This window comes from Dermacentor andersoni, chromosome 5 (genome assembly GCF_023375885.2).
Source record: "Dermacentor andersoni chromosome 5, qqDerAnde1_hic_scaffold, whole genome shotgun sequence".
Lineage (NCBI taxonomy): Eukaryota > Metazoa > Arthropoda > Arachnida > Ixodida > Ixodidae > Dermacentor > Dermacentor andersoni.
In genome coordinates this window covers 61928965-61948803 of record NC_092818.1, presented here as the reverse complement: position 1 = coordinate 61948803, position 19839 = coordinate 61928965, and the positions used below count along the sequence as shown (strand labels likewise).

General features: G+C 49.6%; 1 protein-coding gene across 2 annotated transcripts in view; it reads left to right on the top strand.

Moving 5' to 3' along the window:
* Positions 1-19839, top strand: part of LOC126530707 (irregular chiasm C-roughest protein-like) — a 385268-nt gene that overhangs the window by 185155 nt on the left and 180274 nt on the right. For both annotated transcript variants that reach the window (XM_055070752.2, XM_050177973.3), the window contains exon 5: positions 14530-14571. The gene's annotated coding sequence lies outside the window, so the exon portion shown is untranslated. The remainder of the gene's footprint in view (positions 1-14529; positions 14572-19839) is intronic.

Below are 19839 nucleotides of genomic sequence, written 5' to 3'. Positions count from 1 at the left end.
ACGCCCAGATTGCAATTGAGAGGCGTGCGCGGGTCGCGCGTCGCGCACGCTGCCGGTCGAACTGTCAACAGAAGCCCGGCCGTGATGTGTTTCTCGTTCTGCTCCCGCCGCGACGAGCTTCTTCGACGTTCCGCGTGCTCCGGAGAGGGCGTGGAGGAGGCGGTGGTGGCGGTGGAGGAGGTGTGTCTGTCTGTCTGTCTGTCTTGCTAGGGTCGCCTAATAATATGCTCTGCCTCCACTTCACCCTCTCGCGCACCTTCTCCCAAAACCTCTTGCCTACGTCTCTCTCTCTCTCTTTCACACACACGCACAGACAACAGGCACACATTTTTTTCTACTCGTCAGCGACTAGATTTAGACGCGTGTCCCGCGTATACCCGCAACGTGTGGCCCCTTGCCGGCGACACTGTTCTCACTCCGCTGCTTTGGACTCCGCTTGCTCCCCGTTTTTCTTTTTGGCCCCTGCAACTTTCCCTTTTCACCGAGGGTATCGTTTTTCTTTTTTCCTTTTGTTCGGTTTGCCCTCCTCACCGCTCAAATCATTTCCCGCTGACAGCTGCGGGGCACTCCGAAGGCGTCGGCGCTTGTTGAATCTGTATTGTTCGGCGCGGCCAAGACGGCGTCCAGGGACGCGGGACCGCAGCCGAGCGACGCCCGAGAGCTCGTAGATCAGCCTCGGCGCTCGCTGCGGGCGCGCGGAACGCGCGAGTGGGTGGCCGTTGATGTGCAACATTGTACGACCAAGCCGACGGATGGCTTTACCGCTCTCGGCCTCGTTTCGCGAAGCGGCATATAGGCCAGCTGCAGGCTCCGGTGTTAGTGCTAAGCGTGAATAACGGCTTTAGGACACGTTAGCGTGTTTACAGCGCGCCCTTGCGACATGTGGTTAATGCTAGCTCGTGACCTGCTCGCGGCACGGCTGCGTCAAGGGCAATAATGTGTGGGCGTTATTAGAAGGTACGTATATGTTTAGGCAAGTTGTCGGGACTCTGTGCGCAAAGACATATCCATTTAGATCAAGTCGCCGCTCCTCTGCCGTGCACTACAGAGGAGCGGCGACTCACTCACTCCATCACTGGCCCGGCTTTAATTTTTTTTTAACTAACGAAACAAAACTTGTTGCTTTCTTGTGCTTTTGATTTCCGTTTGATCAACGTTTAGTTTTACTGGCCCATGTGTATAGTTATTATACTCTTGCGTTCGCTAGGTACATGGCGTTTTGTGAAAATATTCTTTTAGAAGCGAAAAGAGAAAACTACAGAAAGAATGAAACAACGACCAAAGGGAGAGCGATGAACTTATTTTTATGTTACGCGTGCTAGCTCTACAAAGGCAGCGCCAGCGCAACTGAAGAAAACAGAAAAATATGATCCCTCTTCGGCATTCGCCTCTATATAATGAAATATTACAAGCTCGATGCACCTCTTGTGTTGAGGAAAAGTACGTAGATAAAAAAAAAACCACGAGAAGGAAACGACGCTTCAGGCGTTAGACAGAGACAGAAAGGCGTGGTTCCCTCGCACGCCATTACCACGCATCTTCATTTGCGGCCGAGGTGCGACGCGTGCATACATACTTTCACAGCGAGCGCAGGCGGGGAGGTGAGCGATGACGTATTAGCGCGTTTTCCAAAAAAAGCTGCATCACGTGGCTTCGCTTCACGCAGTTCACGGCGGCACGTGTATGCGGGGTCTCCTCCCGCCCGCACCGCCCGCCCAGCGCTTCAGGCAAAGTGGTGTCCCATCACGTGACCGCCGCCCTGCTTCGGTCTGGCGGCGCCATCCACTCGAGCCGGACGGGAAAGCCTCGTTTCTTGTCGCCCTTATTCGTCTTCATCCCCTCGCACGCAGCTCGACAATCGTTCACGAGACGCCCGAAAGTCGGGGGAAAACCTCGCGCGCGTATTGCCGCTTTCATTTCTTTTTTTTTTTTTTTCCTGCAACTCTGTTTTTCTTTCGACTGTTCAATGTCTGGGCTTCCCTGTCGTAGAAGAACAGGCATTGTTCACTTTCAGTAGCGTAATCAGAGCGAGGAGGAAAGGAGGGTTAGGGGGAGAGGAAGGCACCATCGATGCAGGACATTGTCGATCGCTATGCCGGTGGCGACGAGGAAGCCGCGTCAAACGTGTTGATTGGAATCTGTCTCTTCGTCTGGGCGAACTTGCTCCCAGAGAGACGAGGGACTCTCAAATCACAACAGTTGTGGCAAGCATGGTCGTCGAACCTGAAATCGCGAGTCGTGTATACGTTGGCCATGTTATAGATGTATGTGTAGCTTTACATTGCAGAATGAGAGTTCGCGCTCGCATACTCTCGAGAGAGTTAAACAGTATCTGTGTCGCTCGCGCAGCCTGATTCCAAGACGCCATTCTAGCAGTTTCGGATACAGAGGTGCATCTTGCGCAGTGCCATAACTGAATAACAATGATGATCTTGTGAGAAACAACGTACGTGGGACAATATACAGCCGATGACCCGAGAAAGAGTAATGACTTAGCCGTGCAGTATGGTGTGTAGATGTGTCTGGAACACACCGTGTCTAGCATGTACAGTCTGCAGGCTAACCTCTCCTATTATTACAAAAAGGAAAAAGAAAGAAAAATGTGGCCTCACGCACTCATTTCGACTACTACACGTTATGACAATATGGCCTGATCCGCGGCTGACCTAATGTACCTGATGCCCTGGGTAAGTCGATTCCTTGGAAAAACTACGGCTCTTCATAAATAAAGAGGTGATTAATGATAATCTTCGAACGTTAGACCGCGCATGTTTCTCTTGAGGATAGAGACCTTTCCATGGGGACTAGAGAACACCCTTTTCTGGAATGTTGCACGTAGATACATCAGAGACGTGTACCTGCCGTCCCCATTGTGATTTTTTACCGGATGCTCACGTGGGATTGTAACAATTCGGGCGACATTCCAGCGATGCTTAAGGACCCGCCGCGCTCGCTTAGTGGCTATGGTGTTGGGCTGCTAAGCACGAGGTTGTGGGATCGAATCCCGGCCATCACGGCCGCATTTCGATGGAGGTGAAATGCGAACACACCCGCGTACTTAGATTTAGGTACACGTTAAGGAATCCCAGGTTGTCTAAATTTCCGGAGTCCCCCACTACGCTGTGCATCATATTCAGATCGTGGTTTTGGCACGCAAAACCCCATAATTTTAACATTTGAGGAGGTATAGTTTGTTAGGTGTATAGAGCGCCACGTTCAGCTCTTGCGAAAATACGTACGTACACCCGGTTTGAAGATGGAGAAAGACTGTTCGGTTCCTTACTTAGCCTGGCTTCGTAGACTTCGGTCTTCTGTGGGTGGATGTGCACTTCAGGGTGCAACCGTGGTATACCAGAAACTGCGGCAGCGTTTCCTGCGGCTCGCTGTACAATGCAAGTCACGTGTCGGATAAGAGCCACCACAATGCGGCGCAACCCAAGTGTGGCAGAAGTTGCCAATATGTCGTCATTGTGCTGCATCTTTTTTTGTGTTTCGTTTTCTCTCAAGATTCCCACTATCTACTGAAAAGTTCAGTGCTACAGCGTTAGATATTCTACAGCGCGCGCTTTGAAACCTCGGCTCCCTTGCGACGGACGTTCCGGTGAGTGTGTCATTGTCCAGAAATGTCGAACAGTCGCGTTACTCTCATAATTTCTCGCACGCCAGCCCCAAGTCGAAATAAAAATAAAAAATAAAATGAAAAAGGGGAGGGGGCGGGTACCTTCGCGAAGAACCGATTTTCCGGTTGGCTTTGCGCGCCTTTTTTTCGGTAGAGCCCGCGCGTGGAAAGCGGGACCTCCCCCTCCCCCCCCCCCCCCCCCTTCCAACTGTCCGCGTTCCTAAATGAAATCAGCACCCGTTGTCGGAGACGAAAATCGAAGCTGTGTTGCCCACCCAACTCGTCTCTTCTCCGCCAGCTTCGTCAGCGATCCGGGAGAAGAAAAGGTGCCCGCACCCGAGGTACCCGCCGAAACAGTGCTGCTGCTGCTGCCGGCCGTAAGGGGGGGGGGGGGGGGAGGGGGTTGGACCTCGAGTCTCCTGCGAGCTCTTCCTGGCTCTGTTAGTCTAGCTCTCGGTGGGCGCCGTCCTTTCTTATTGCGCGCATTCTTCCAGAGGCTCGGGATTCTGGAACGGCGCGAGTGGGCGTCGGACGATAAATAGATCCGAGGCAACGAGTGACAAAGCGGCGGCGACGCGACGCGCCTGCAGCACGGAGCCGGTGAGTTGGCGCGCCCGGCTGTGAAAATCGCGCGCGGCGATGGCGGGCGGGCAGCGACACCTCTACCCCCTCCCTCCTCTCTCTCTCTCTCCCTCGCTCTCGCCTCGCACACACACACACTAACACACACGGCCGGCCTCGCAGCGCTATCGGAGCGGGCGGACAGCTTCCATCGGCGGCTCATTTTGTGTTCCCGGCACTCTACGCGGGCCTGTGCTGCCACGCGAAGGTGAAAGTTGGCGGGTGAAGGCGCACGCGAGCGGGTCCCCAGGCGTGCGGTGGCGTCCATATATATATATATCAGTGGCTAGCTCTGAAGCGGAGCAGAAGCTTCGTTTGCTCCTGTAGCGCGCAGTCGCGGCAACTTTTGTCCTCACAGCGCGTCTTTGCGTCGACGGTCAAAACGCGCGGGCGACTATTTCGCGGTTATTCTTTTTTCCAGCCCCCTCCCTCCGCCTCCATCCCCCCTCCGGTGCCAGCCTTACCGAGGGTGTGCATCGACGACCAGTTTTCTCGATGCTATCGTGTGCACGAAATCTGCGCGACGCCTCGCTTTTTTTTTTTTCCCTCGCTCTCTTTCGGTTGGTTCTGTGTGCGTACGCTTGGGGCTGGTGCGACGCCATCGTCAGTGCGCTGTCTCGACAGCTGTGTCGCTCCGCGCACGAAGCCGCGCCCTGTCATCACCGTCGACGGCACCACGCACATTATAGTTTGCAAGGACAGATTTATGGTTCGAAGCGCGTCAGCTAGCGTTATTCCCTGTTTCTTTCTTTAATTCGCTTGTGCGGCTACGTGCAGTCTCGCGTTTTTCTTTCCTCGTGCTACCATCATCGTTTCGGCGCGCTGTTAAATGTGCTGCGTCATTTGATCCACAACTTATCGTCTATCAGCATTCATAGGATCCTAATAGTACTCACTCTTCCTTCCTTGCTTTCTTTTTCATCCTAAGTGAGCTCGCCAAGCTTTATTATGACCTTTGTTTTCATTTCCCCGACTCCAGAAATTGGTGAAACATGTACATTACATCTATACCGATCATTCTAAATGAACAGACACTGATTATACCTTGATTCAATAAGTATTCTGTAGCACAATACATTTGTCTAGTTTTATTTTAAATGGGCGCTTCCTACTCTTACATAACTGCAGATTCCCCGCTTCAAGGGGTCGCGCAACCATCATTCCTAATTCCACGTGATGTATCAATACCGGGTTACAAATTTTTCATAGCTTTGTAACCTCGGCGTCGAATAGCCGACTCTCGTGTATGTGAATTACGCGCCCGACATTTATATTCCGACTCGGTATACATCGGCAACTGCATTCTCCACATACTGCCGATCAGAGAACGACTCTTCCTTTAACCGCGCCAGATCCTCTTCTTTATTTGTCGCGCCCGTCGTCTTGAATGGTGTGCCTCCCATTGAATGTCGTCGGACGTCGCCGCACTGTCACTCCTCGAATGACTTCGCCGCAGCGCATGCTCATTAGCATGCGCCGGAGACATTCATTCCCCGCCCTCCTGGCCCCCCAATCTTGTGAAAGACGTCGACCGCCTGAAAGGCACCGATGTTCAAAGAAAGGTTGCTCGGCTCTTCGATGCTGTCGGCGAGCTCGGAGTGGGCGACAGTTGGCATCGCTAGAGACGAACTTTAATCATCCATTTTTTTTTTCTTGTCGAGTCTATTCAGCTTCGCTAACCCGCGAAGCAACCCAAGTTCGGCCTTTCTTTCTGTAGGCATTCGTCTTGTTGCAAAATAAATTAATATCTTCGGTCGGTTCGCATTTCTTTCTTCCTGCACGAATCGCCGACCGGAGTCTCGCTCTAGAGTTGCTACACCGCGCTTCTTTGTTTTCAAGTTCAGCATTCCCAAGCGCGTGGCCTATTTGAGACGTGAGGTCAAATAAATATGCTGAAGAGAGCCGTACATTCGTATCGGTGTGTGGAAGCGTGTATTGTTAGTTATGCGCGTGCTCTCTCTGTATACGCTTGAGTCGTGGAAAGGAACGTTCCCCACGTTTAATTAGCCGCAATGCGTTTACGGGCCTGTCTGTCGTTCAGAATGATCCCGTCAAAACGAAAGAAATTGTTTTGGTTTTTCAAGATGTCCCCAGTTCATTTTAGCAGGGCTTCTGAATGCAGGTAGTCTTGCTGAACATTGCCGCATGCTTGAAAGATAGATTCGGAGGTAGGAGAAGACGCATTCACAACGAATAAAGGGGACCATCAATCGTGTGTGTCGGGGGAGAGACAGAGAGAGCAACAGAGAGAAAAAGGAAGGACGACAAGGGCAGGTAGGTTAATTAGAACAAGAAGTTCGGTTTCTGGCGCTACACGGCAGGTGGGAAAGGAGGAGGAAGGAAAATAAGAATGAAATTGAGGGAGGTGCAGTTCTATGATGAAGCTGTCATTGCGACTAGAAGTATCAAAAACGTTTTATGCCTGTTTTGACTGTTCTGTGAAAAAAAAGGAAAAAAAGTAAGAAACACGGTAACTCACGAAGTTTGTACTTTGACGAAAAGTGGAAATTGTTGGGGGTGACATAGAGATAAATTTTGAAGTGTTTGGGTTTATAAAGTGCTAAATGAAATGGTTAAACTCTCCTTATCTGGTTGTGTCGAAGTGTTATATAAAATGCTTACGAAGTTTTCCCGTACCTTCCTAGGAGGAACAATAACGGCAGTGATTTAATACTTACCCGCTGTGGTTGCTCAGTGGCTATGGTGTTGGGCTGCTGAGCACGAGGGCGCGGGATCGAGTCCCGGCCACGGCGGCCGCATTTCGATGGGGGCGAAATGCGAAAACACCCGTGTACTTAGATTTAGGTGCACGTTAAGGAACCCCAGGTGGTCGAAATTTCCGGAGTCCCCCACTACGGCGTGCCTCATAATCAGAAAGTGGTTTTGGCACGTAAAACCCCATAATTTAATTTTTTAATCTTAAATTTCATACTTAATGTAAAAAGAGGTCATTTAATGGGTGACAGTTACTGAAAATGTGAAGTGTGTACGTTAATTATCTGCCTTGAAAATAATCACTGAGTGCTTGTTTCTTCTAAATTTTCATACATTGTACGAGGGTGTGGTTGGTTTCCCGGTCTACATGGCGAACTATCCGAGACGCGTTGCTTATATTCCGTTGAAGTATAGAAAGCGCATTTCGATTGACGCACAATAAGTGCTCGATCTGTCTGCGTTAATTTTTCTCCGATACAACCCCGTTTGCGCGAATCGTATGATTTCGCACACGCGGCAAAGCTATCGACTCTTTCCCTCAAAAGCTGCAGCCCGTCTTATTGGGCACGTTATCTAGAAATGGCCTCCCAAAAATATCGCTCGTCGAGAACTTACGCGTAAGCGCGTACGGGTCGTGAAAGTAAGGAACTAGGTCGCTGAGCTAATGGTGCCTGACAACGCCCCCATTCGCTGCGCTAATAAATAGAAAGAAGAGAGCCCGCTGGCGACCGTGGGATCGCACGGACAGTGCATCCGCGTGGCGTACCGTTGCTCGTTTTCCGGCCCATTTCACCTGGATAAATCTTTTGTGCGAGGTCGCCGTGGCTCTGGCGTCCGGGCATTTCTGAAAGGGGAGGGTCAGTGGGGGTGGCGAAAGTGACGTTGGTCGCCCTTATCCCGCAGAGAGGCGCCTCGAAGCTAGCGAGCTCCTCGGCAGCGCCCTGGACCACGTGTCCAGTGTGCAGTTGTACAGAGCGGTGCTCCTTCCTCTCCGCCCTCTCCGCTTCTTCTCTGTGTATGGCCGGGCCGGACGAGCGTACAGCAAAGGAACCGGTCGCCCCGACGGATGCATTAGGCAAAAAGTTTTGGGACACGGGAGTGCATTAGATGGACCGTTGCAGGGTGGCTGGGGGCCGCTTTCACCGAGCCCTTCTTGTCGCTTCCCGCGGCCTTGTCTTTCTCTCTTCCTGCGCTTTGTTTATTACCGCCGCGGTTTGTGTACTGCATTTGGACTTCTGTCGGCAACTTGCGTGTATGGCTGAGCGCGTCTATCGCTATGCGTGATTAATGTTTAAGGTTTTCTTCTCGCCATTTTCTTTTCGTTCTGTCGATGTTTCGTGCCTTGCCTTTCGATGCTGTGCTCTTCTACTACTACACCCGTGGGGAGGCCATTCAGCGGTTCGTTCGATGCGGCGTCGCCTTCCCCTCATCCCTCCCCCAAACCCCTCCCCCTCCTACCCGTCCCCCTCTCGACCGCCCATGCCCCCGACGCGCTCTTTGTGACCGCGCGTCCCATCCGTGCGCGCGCCCTGGCATACCTACAGAGTGGCCGCTGTGTGTGTGTGTGTGTGTGTGTGTGTGTGCGGCCGAGTATTGAACCCCACTCTTCGCCGGTGGCTTCGTGGCGTGGCGTGGTGAGGCCTCGGATCGCTGCTCGCGTGGCTCTCTTCTCCTGGTCGCCGATAATGTCTCCGTCCGGCTTCGGCTGTGGCGCGACACTGCGCTGCTTCCGCGTCTGTCGGTGGTGGACGGTGGCGGTTGCATCCGAGAAGAGGCGAAAACGAGGAAGTAAGCGGCAGCTAAAAAGCGGAAGCGATTCGCGCCCGTGGTATGTGCGCGCGGAAGTTGGGTTGGATTGCGTGCCCGCTACCCCCCCGACCTCTCTATTACTGTCTGAACCCCCCTCCTTCTCTTCTCGGTGCGTCGTTGCATTCGGAATAGGTCGATGCTGCTGCATTGATGAGTCGCATTTGGCGACCCCCCGCCTTCGCTGCGCAGGAGCAGTAGTGTTATTTATATAACGAACATAGAATAATGATTCCATAGCTTTGGGTTGCGCTGAAGTATCAGAGAAAAAAAAACAAACAAGGAAAGAACAGGCATTCTTGTTCGACTAGTCATTGCGCTCTAGCTGCTCACGTACTATATTCTAATAATATGTGCATTTCAACAACCGTTCCTTTGTGCTTTTACAGTAATTGTTACTTTTTCCGGGATGAGTGCGCCGTGTCCGTGCCGGTGAAAGCAGTAGCATGCGCGGCTACTGAATAGCTTGGGCGAGGATTTTACGAGATAACGCAAATACATCTAACGGGTGTACGTTCTTCCAACAACGTCTCTGTAGGTGCACTCGAGAACGAACCTGTTCTGCTTACTGTTGCGAAGGATTTGTCGCGAGGCTGTTTCCACGCGTTGCTGCCCATCAGTTACCCCTACGCCTTACGACGACAACAAGTGACTCGGGCGTTGGCACCTGGATTCGCGGTTTGAAAAGGCCGGTCGTACAAAACAGTAAACGGGACAGGAATCTTAAAGGATAACACTCCTACGGTGCACCCCAATTCACCGCGGAAAAACAAATGTCATAGCTGTGTTGCTGTATGGCGGATCCAGCCAACGCAAAACGAACTTGTTATCGTCTTTTTTACGCTTTGAGGACCCAGTTTTCGAGTGGTTCGCGTACAATGCGTATAATGCATGCCCAAGCTAGTCGTGCAGTTTCTGACGCTATTGCGCTTTATATCGAGCACAAGCTTTGCGAACTTACTCCTCCTACCATTTTGAAATTTTAAGGTTGAGTTAAAGGATTAGGTTGAGCTACGCGCGGGAGTTTTGCCTGACGCGGCATTGCACCTATGAAAAGCGCTAAAGGCCGGTGCCGTGAAAAAAAAGAAAGAAAAGAAATCGTTTAAATCTTAAGAGTTTGGAATCCCTTTCCGTGGTGATGAATAACTGAACTCTGAAAATAGCTTTAGGCTGTAAAGCGTTCGTAGCAGGAGAGTTATACATCTCCGCGCTTTTCGCCAGGAGGGTTTAGACTACCGGATTCGTGTGTCTTCAATAATGTCGCACACTTTGGTGAAAAACAATGTCGGTGTTTCTGTATCATCGACTGTAACTAGAGCCATCTGTCTGAGGCTTAGGTGGGACACGTTCTCCGCAGGAACCGTTATACTTCCCGTGGCAACGTAAGTCTTTAAAGTGCACTGTCTGGAGATTTACCCACTCGTCCATTTGAAATAATGCACTGTTCTCAGTCTAGCTTCCCGCTGCTTTCGCCGCTTTCCTTGGGCAATACAGTTTTGGACAGTTGGATGCGTGGATTCCAAGAGTTAAAAAAAAAAGAAAGCTTAAAAGGAACGTCTTTGTTGTAATCATGATATAATACAGACACGTTAATATTTTGTGTTACCTCTACCAAATTTGCCACATCCTACAACAGTCAGCAGATCCAAAGCAGCGCGGCAGACTAAGCCGGGCACTCAGGCTTTTTTAACGTTATTGTTCTCACACGAGTAAATAAATGACAGTTCGTGAAGGCGGCTTGCACGGTGCAGTCTACCTGAAAGATGTCTAGCAACGACATATCCCGCAGCAAAGAATCGATTCGTAGGTTACAGCTGTACCGAGCTCGGCGCATTACCGTCTTCAGGTCGACGCTGCAACACTCTCGATTCGGTGTAGTCGGCGCCATTTTTCTCCTCGGCTTTGTATGTGCCATGTTATGTCCGGTTGCGGTAGACAATAACAAAGTCAAGGTGACTTAAGTGTAGTTTCAGATAGCTTTATTTATTTATTTATTTATTTATTTATTTATTTATTTATTTATTTATTTGAGTACCTCCAAAAAGATGCTATAAACGTATGTTTAAAGTTAGCAATGGAAGGTTTCTTGTTTCAGAGGACAGATGCACTACTACTACTACTACTACTACTACTACTACTGCTACTGCTACTACTACTACTACTACTGCTGCTGCTGATGCTCCTACAACAACTAATAATAATAATAATAATAATAATAATAATCCTGTCAACTGGCATTTTGCTTGGATGCGTGTCAGCTGCCCTGAGGATACGGTCTTGAAATGAACCTAACGCTCATTTTCTCATCTAGTCTCATTAATCTCACCCGATCTCATTTTTCATTTCACTTAATCTCCTTTTTTTCGCAACTGTGTAGCACGTGTACGAATCACGTCCCTGCCGGAGCCCACCGCGCACGCACGCCTAGGCCGGGTTAACGCGTTCATTAAGAAACTCATTGTTTTCGCAAACGAGCAGCGGCCTCGACTCTGACCGCTCGCGTGCTCGCAGGCGCGCGAGGATCCGGTGTTGTGCGGCTGCTAATTTACCTGTTAGAGGGCGAATTCGACTCGCGTCGACAGGAGGAGGGTCGGGGGGGGGGGGGGGGGCGCCTTCGGAGCCGCTCCCTCCAATCCTGCAGGTTTTTTGTCCCCTGTCGTCCTGTCGCCTCCCTGATTAGATTTCGACGCCCTTTTCTTTCCGGTAGGCCCGCTCGCCGTTCACTTCGGATCCTATTTCAGCGTCGTTATCACTGTTACAGAAAAAATAAAGTTCTGTCTCTGCGTTAGATATCGTTTCTCTCTCTGTCTCTCTTTCTATCGTATGTTAGAGAGAAGCGTGGCGTGCGGCCGAAAACAGTTACTTCGTTTCCTGGGTCTAACAAGGCTCGTTAGCCCGACGCACGCGAAGTCGCTTTTAAACGAGTTCGGTTCAACTCGCGACGCGCGCGCGGTAGCCCTAAACGAAACTACAGCGATGAAGCACACTGTTTAAATTCGCCGAGGCGGAAGGTTCGGAGTGTTTAGTGGCTCTGCCAAATTTGCGATAAGTGTCTGACCGTTCCAACCTCCGCGACTGCGCGTTAACGTCGGTTATGAACAGCTTTTGGGTCGGGCGATTTGGGAGTGACTGTAACGCGGAAGTTTCGATAGGTGACGACCGCGCAAGGGTTCAGGTTACGGTTACGTTTGCTCATCTGTGGCTACGTCATTCTCATACGAAACATGAGGTGGTAGATTTAGTTTTCGATCAAGTTGGCCGAGTTCTTATATGGTAAGCTAATGAAAATACGCGGATCAAGAGAAAGCAAATAAATATTGGCAAACGAGTAAATGTGGTCTGCCTAATCAGCTCTGCACAAATACTAAAGACGGTTTATGGAAGGAGTTAAAAATAAAATGTTCCTCTATCCGAAAGTGTAACATAAAGCTGCAAAGGAAACTCACACGGATATCTCAGAACGAAAGCCTCTCGGTTTAAGAAAAACTTTGTCCTGGTCTTGCGATCGAACCTGGAACCAGCGCCTTTCCGGGTCACTGGGCCTACCAGCTTAGCCAAGCAGGCAGTTAGCAATGTGCGTTTCAAGATGTCGATGAATTCTGTCTCGCCCTGCGATTTGCTATCTTCCCGAAACGGAAACAACCAAATTGTCTTCCGGAGGCCGTAGCGGCAACATTCCCGCATAAACGTCCCACACAACATGTCCCGCATAAAATGATCGGCAAGGACTTATTGCTCGTCTGGACTACGACTTATTACATCTTAAACTGCTATACTCGAATTCGCACATGACGAGTAATTCTTGCTCAAAGACGCATTCGGTGTTCTTTTTCATATTGGGGATGATTGTACGGCTGCTAATAGTGCTAGTATTATTTTCACTTCGCGCAAAGCGCGCTGCCAGCCGGTCCGACTTATTTCGTTCAGCTTTTCGCGCGTATAAACAAGGAAGTGAGAGAGAGAAGAAAAAAAAATAAAGGAAAGACGCAAACTACCGCGGCGTTCAACGTGACCATCACGCTAGGAGACCAATAACTGCGGCGGCGGGCTTAGCGCCGCCTCGCATCGATTTAGCTCCGCGTCGTCGACTGGAAGTGCACATTGATCAGCTGCCGCCCCGTCCGCACTTGCTCCGGCGCTTATCTCAGAACGGCCGACGAACGTTACGAGACACGTGAGGCGCAATACAATTCATTTTTCTCTCTCTCTTATTCCCAGTAAACGAGGCGCATAAATCAAGGCCATTTTATAAATTTTCCTTCGCTTCGTTCTGCAGCTCCACGTATCCGCCGTGTGTCCTCCGACCTCTCTGCCCTTCTCCTAACCGACACGCACAGTTCTCTGTGCGTTCCTTATCACAGGCGGCTGACGCCTTACGTTGGGAGTGCAGGCGACTGGCGGTATTCTTGGGCTTTCTTCGCCGAAAGCGTGAGTGACGGAGTAGTGAGAGGGAAGAAAGAAGATTGGAGAGGGAAACAAGCAAAAAGGAACGGAGCGTTCTTACGTGAGCGAGCAGAGGGGTAGAGTGGGGGAGAGAAATTATGAGTGAGAAGGAGCGTGCGTGTGTATGTGTGTGTAAGTGAGAGAGAGAGAGAGATGGTCAGAGCGATGATTCTGGGCCACCGCACCGGCAGCGCCAAGAAGATGTGTCCCCCGAGGGCGTCCACAGGGCTCTGTGGAGCGCGGCTACGCGTTACGGCGAAACCGCAGGCCACGCGCGAGAGAAGGCCCGCTCGTCCGGCGCGCAACGTCTTTACTGCCGCGCTGACAATTTAAACGGCCCGGCAACCGAGCGTGGTGTGCCCATAAGGCAGATAAGGCGCGCGGGGCCGCTTGACGAATGGTGTCGCACCGAGAACGTTGGCGAGGGCTCGCCTTCGGCAGCGTGCGCCGGAGCTGCGTTCTAAACGCCCACGGTTGGCCGGGACTCTGGCTGCCGGGAGCTTTCCCTCCGGGTGATTCGTCCAGTTTTCCCGATTCTTTTAACACAGACTCTTCTTTCTTTCTTCTTTTCTTTTTTTTTTTTTTGGTAGGAAACGCGGCTGTTCTTCGGTCTTCGTATTTTCTTTCCGAATATGTTTACTCTATTTCAGCATTATAAGTTTTGTCGCGCGAAAGTGTCTTCACTGCTTATTTGTCACTTCCCGTCTCTTGAACTTTCGGGCTGTCGTTCGCGGAATACAGCGATTTTGGATTTGGGTACTCCGCCGGACATTAATGCGCCAGCAACTACAGTGCGCCAAGTTGAGCGGACGCAAATCGGCGAGTGCTACGCTTCTAGAAAAAGAAAAAGAAAGACGCTATATGCAAGAAAGAAAGCGCGATGGAAGAAAAATTGCTTATGGGCCGTTATAAGTGTCTTAAAGAAAGTCTCCAATACTTAGCTTGACGGATCTTGTGACAATAAATTCTGATGCCGAGATTATGGCAGCATTGCTGTGAGCTCCGCGTTCAGATTGCTTTCACAAAGATCCATTCCTATCACCCCACATTTCTTTCGTTTATTAGCTGTATTAGCAGATTTTTTTTAGCGAGCGGCTATGATGGAGTGACGATTTTAGCTTAAAACAACTCCCTGTACATTAAACTTATATAACCTCTCTCAAACATCTGTAAATAAAAGATCGAGTCGTAAAACTTTCTCCAGGGAGATCCTCTCTGTTTGGTAAGAGGGCCTAGTTTACGCAGTTCAGGCGTGATAACGACGTTGCGATGTTGGTTTTACGCTACGTAATTCGTAATATGCTCGTTGTTTTGCTACATTCCAGGAGGACGACTCGGGGAACCTTCGGCGCCACCTGGTCATCTTGGTAAGTTGAAGTTCTCGTTTTGTTACTATTGGTAGGGTCTTGGTTGTTGACAATATATATATATATATATATATATATATATATATATATATATATATATATATATATATATATATATATATATATATATATATATATATATATATATACTTAGATAATAGACAGTTTTAAAATAACGTTTGCAACCAAATGTTAACGCACGACGTACGAGAAGTCATAGCGTTGTCCTTACTTCGCATGCTCCGGACTTTATTGAGTTTATTTGGTTTACGTGCGCTATGACAACGATTGTTTTTGGGAGTTTAACGTTCGTAATGTTTACGGACTCTAAGAAGTAGCGCTGTCGAACATGGCGACACCCATTCACTATCGTTGATCACCAGTAATTATTGAAATGAGCTTTCGCTTCTTCTAAACTGACGTGAAACGCGTTGTTATGAGCGCATGGCTCGTCCAATTTCTGCGATCGTTCAGAAATTCCGGCGTCCGTAGGCCCAACGAGACGCCTCCACGTAGCAACAACAGGATGATTGGTAATGGATTATGTTAACTTGGATACGTTTGTCCCGGGGCACCAGACGGCGTCCTGTCTTTTGACGTCTTCCTTACATTTGCATTCTCGTACGTTAAATTAAATGTCTTGATGCGCCGAACACCATAGCGTCCCGCAAAGGTACTTGCGTTTAACGTAAGTAAGGCGACGAACGATATTCTAAAACTGATTAATGACTAATGGCGAAAATAAAATTACATTCCTGTATTTCTCCTGGACTGTTGTTTTTGTTGCGTTACAGTAAATCTTTACAGAAAAGCACCCTTTCCGTGCTTTCTCGGGGCGCGTTTTGGTGAAACGTACGCGGTTGTATTCCTGTCTTGAATTATGGGGGCCAGATAAGTAAATAATTAAACCAGGAGCGTCACACATCCGAACATATCGCTAGAACGTCACTACAGACTTCCGCAAAATTTATCTCAAACTCACTACGCCAGATGACTGGAGTTAAAGCGAACACATTTTCACGACTATATTAAGCATGATGCCAGTGAGCACGATAACTATGACGATAAGCACGACTCAGGCCATGCTGTGCTGTGCGTAGAACTCATTTAAGGCATGCTGAGTCTGCGTGTTGGGTATGCTAATTTTTTCTTAGTGTCTATTATTTTTAGCGGTACCTTCGAGGGGCCACTTAACGGAGTTCCGGCGTCGCTGCAATGTTAACAAAGACGTGATTCAAAGAGTATCTCTAAACTATGGGGGCTTTTTTTTATTACAGCTACAATCAGACCGCTATACATAGCAGAGGTTCGTAATAAACCTTAGTTCCAGCGTTACGCGAGCCTTGTGAACCGCAGGAGCAATGTGAAGAGATGAAACGCGCTACATTACCGGTACGTTAATTTCTTTCTTTATCCCTACTTTGTTATCCCTCTACCTCCCCCTCTCCTCTTCCCCCAGCGTTGAGTAGCAAACGGAATCTTCCCCTCTGGTTAACCTCCCTGCCTTTCCGCATTCCTCTGTCTCTCTCTCTCTAATATCACCTCATGTTATTATCCTCTGACCATCGGACAATGTATTTTTGTGGAGAAACGGGTAACAGAATCGCCGTCAACATTTCCGATTCCTAGTCGATAACCACCGTTGGAGATTTAAAAACGACAACTGCCTTAAATCGAACATTGCGATGCACTCTGATGGCAACAGAGGCGATTTTCTTTATTATTATTATTATTTTTTTTTTTTGCATGCCAGAGCAAGGGAGGCCGCTTGGCTGGTCTCCTCAGAGCTTTCACAGATGCCACGCGGAAGCGCGTCAACCAGGCCAGGCCTTCATCTTCGAAGGCGATGTCTGTGAGCGCCGAGGGCTCCTTCAGAGCACGGTCGACCGCGTCCGAGGCGCGTTTACGGCGACTGGGCGAGAGAGCGACGGCGCTCCGTCCAGCCGTCGCCGCCGTGGTTTTCTCGGCAACGCCGCAGTCTCCGACGGCCTGGCATGCCTTTCCCCACGAACGCCGCGCTATGGCAGCGGAAAAGAGGGCTGAAGGCGAGAGCAGGAGTTGGATAACGGTGTTGCGAGGGTGTATGGGGGAGCAGAGGAGTCTCGCCACGTTCGCATCTGGCGAACTTCCCACGCTGTGTGTCTCGCGCCCTCCCCGGCCAGGGCAGGCAGTCGTGAAGAAACCCCGCGCCCAGTCGTTCGTCGCCGTCTTTTACAGCGCGAGATCGAATGCGTAAACAAAGGTATCTCCCCTCTTCTTGATTCTTCTACGCTCTACGACCCGTCTCGTAGGCGGTGGCTGTTATCGTCCAAGTAACGCCCCGAACAAGGGAGCGTCCCCTGGAAACATTTGTTTCCTAAGGCCTCCCCTCACTCCATCCCTCCTTCATCCTCTCCTTCCACCACTTCCCTCCGATCCTCCCCATCTACACGACCGTATAGGCGTATCCAAACATACGGCTCTCTGGTGCCGCCTGCTTTCTTGGTACTCTTTCTTGTGCGTTTTTTTTTTTCGCGCCCTTTGTGTGCCCTTCTTCTCCCCTGGCTTCTCTCTTTCCCGCGGAACCTTAATTATAGCTTCGGCAGAGTCTCGTTCCGAAGAAGAGAAAGCTTGTTCCTTGCGTGTTCGCTAATTAGCAGTAAAATGGACCCTGGCGGATTAGTTTCGAGGTTGTAAAAACGTTGTACAGATAATGCGAAGAACTCTTTTTAACTGAAAGGGTAACATACAATTACAGCGAGGTTTAAGACACCGCTTGTAGCTCTTAAAGCCTGAATAGGAAGCCCTTTCTCTTTCTTCGGCCGCATAACTAATGCGTCGAGTATGTATAACAGTACAAATTGAGCAAGGCATTACTTCCTTATAGCGGCTACAACAACTCCGCATTACTCGTTTAATTTAGGGTCTATGACTTCCTGTTTCGCCTCAGTTAGTGTGCACATCTCCTTGTGGCAATGTACGGAATGATTTTTCGTTGTTGTGATGATAAAACGCGGCGTTTTACGAGTCGTTTCTCCATATATGGCCAACTAGTTTACTGCAGTGGCGGTGTATTTACTGACAAACGCCTAAGTCATGCCACAGTATCATACGCACTCTGTACTTAGGCTCTACGTGTCATCAAGATACCATCTAGTTCCTTATTGCATATCGCTATAAACGGTGCACCCAAACACTGTACAAACCGTGATGTGCATGACACGCGGCAATGTCTTACGATATAGCATATGCGCATCTTCGGTGTTCCTACGATTGCCTGGCTGATAATCCGTATAACCTTATAACGCGTACCCCGGTTTTCTCAGTGTTCTATTTATTCCTGTAACTTATCTTGTTTTGCTGCCTGCCCAGCTGTAGTAATAAACGCCTCTAATCTATGGAACGTGGCATGGTTTTTACTTAATGCATAATACAAATACAATATGCGCCGACCACGCGTCACCGGTCGTGTATAGATTTAACCTTTGGCAAGAACGTGTCTAGCATAGCAGTACAACCGATCGCAGCGTACCGCAGTGATTACAAAACTATGGTCACTTTGGTAACGAATGAGACAAAATAAAGACGTTCACGACCACGAAGTTACGGGTATGTGCCTCCATTCCGTAAATATAGTTGTCAATATAGTCATCCCAAGACTCTCCTTCTTCACAGAGTGGAAGGGCACTAAATTTTTTTTATCAGAATGATAGAGAGAGAAAGAGAGAGCAACAAAAAAAAATGTGTGGTGGTCAGCCTGATGGTTATGGTTTGTTAAGTTGTTGTGGGGAAGTGGAAAAGGGGAAGGTGAAAGATAAAGTAAGAGAGAGAGAGAGTACTAAACCATCAGGTCGAGGCACAACGCAGCTACGAAATCGATAACACGCTGAAGTGTGTAGTTCGCGCAAGCAGTTGTTTAGAAGAAGCGCACTGTGTTTTGTGGCTACAGTCGTAGAGGCCACTTTTCGATTTATGCACGAAATGGACAGTTGGCTTGTCGAGTATTCCCGTGCTCAGGGGACGACAGCACTGCACTCAGTGTACTAGTAGAGTACTGGGTGTTTAGTTATTCACAAGCGCACGCGTAACAGTCATTAATGACCGTTGTACATCAATTTTCATCTCATCAACAGCTGTACTGCTCGTCAGAGCAGGGGTCGCACATTGTGATTCTTTGACAACTTGTGCAGTCCATTTCTTTGAAGAGTCAGGTTTTTGATAAAGCGCTGGACATCGCCATTGCCTTGGTCGTCTATTTATTTATTTTTTGACTGCCAACAGTCGGCAAAGCCAGTCCACGTCTGGGCACCAGCCCGTGTGGCCTAGTGTCTGGGCACGTGTGGCCTAGTGCGTGGTCGTTGGGCGCGTGACTGCGCAGCCAATGGGTAGGAGGTGGTGCCACGTCATGGGTGTATAATATGTGTGTCTAAAATAATAAAAAAAACATTAGTGTCCGATTGAATGCCGCTGAGTGGTCCTTCGAGTTATGAACTCCTTGTGGGCAAACGAGCGCGTTGAAACACGGCGCGTTTTCATTTGGACTTACCGAAGAGCTGTTAAAACGGAGGCGAGAGCTTGCGCGGACGAGGAATGCGCAGAAAAACACATTTCACCAAAGCGACCATAATGGTTTTGCATTCCCACATGCAAGCAGTCTCAATTGTCTCTGCCGATTTTTTTTTTTTCTAGCGTATCTCTCAGGTGCCCGTTCCTGGGTTGAGTGTAGGCGTCTCTCGGCGTCACCGCGCGAATGCGCTCGCGCGTTCGTCGTCGTCTTCTTCCACAGCTGGCTCCGATGCCGCTCATCATGCCAACGTTCCAGCCATGTTTCTCGAAAGTTTAACTCTTGATATACTGATACAGCGCGAAAAGTTAAGTGACTGCCACGAATGAAAATAGAGTTACTAGCATGTCGTTAACCACTGTCAGGTTGTGTAACTTGCGCACTAACACAATCGCTAGACGACATACGACGCGCGAGTGGCTGGTCACTCTTTCACTATTCACAAGTTTCATTATTCAGGTCGAGCCATGAATACGGTAGGCTGAAATCACGCGGTTAGGCTTCCCTGCACGCCACGCGTGTGACCTCCCCCCCTCCCCCACCCTGCGCACGGTGTGACACGCTGCATTCCTGTGAAGCCCAACGCCGCGCCGCCGCTTTACAAGCCTCGCCGAGCACGACAGGGGAGAATCAACTTGGAATCCCGTACCTGTACCTCGCGGCATACCCTGAAAAGAAAGAATGAAAATAGATAAAAATAAAAACCGCGTGCGTCCGCGGGGGCC